Below are 791 nucleotides of genomic sequence, written 5' to 3' on the forward strand. Positions count from 1 at the left end.
TAGCTAACTATATATCATAGGTATGTGAATCTGAAACATGATTATACAACAGAATTTGAGCAACTGAACCACATTCTGCACATTTTAACTCGATTACATATATTTCCTTCTAGTTTTGAGTGCGATCAGACTCTAAGTTCTTTGGAAATGTTTTTGTACTTTGGAATTCAGCACAGGTGTATAGATAGGCTTCAGTACACACTCAACAATCAGCTTTACAGAGATGCTTCATGTTCATTTCTGGGCGATTGTCAATTAGCCAGGACTCTACGCCCCTGTCCCCAGGCTCTGTGCATGACGTGTACCCCTATGTATGGCAGTTATTTCTTTCTTTATCTTTCCTTCCTTCCTTCCTTCCTTCCTTCCTTCCTTCCTTCCTTCCTTCCTCTTATTTTTTACGCCTACAGCACCTGTTCTTCCTAGGTGGTCTCCCCTCCAAGTACTAACCAGGCCCGACCCTGCTTAGCTTCCAAGATCAGACGGAATCGGGCTTGTTCAGGGTGGCATGGCCATAGACCCATGGCAGCTATTTAAAAGTCTCCTGTTCAACTGAGTTCGATAGCCTACTATGTCCTCAGGCTCTATGGATGTGGAAGTTTGAATTTCCCCAAATCAGGGGAACTCATGGAAAAATACTGTGGGGGTAAGACCCGAGAAATGAGTTATACAGGGTACAGCTCAGAAGGAAAAGCACATATTCCATGATGTGTGAGAAAAGTAACATCATGGCCTGAAAAAAAAAAATTTGAGTGAAAAAAGAAGAAGCTACTAATTAAAAATGTGATCTTCTA

The 791-nt window shown here is 41.7% G+C and overlaps 1 pseudogene; it reads right to left on the reverse strand.

The window, feature by feature from the left end:
* Positions 1-398: 398 nt before the first annotated feature.
* LOC112470202 lies at positions 399-517 on the reverse strand (annotated as a pseudogene).
* Positions 518-791: the final 274 nt, after the last annotated feature.

Source organism: Pteropus alecto, unplaced genomic scaffold (genome assembly GCF_000325575.1).
Source record: "Pteropus alecto unplaced genomic scaffold, ASM32557v1 scaffold177, whole genome shotgun sequence".
Taxonomy (NCBI): Eukaryota; Metazoa; Chordata; class Mammalia; order Chiroptera; family Pteropodidae; genus Pteropus; species Pteropus alecto.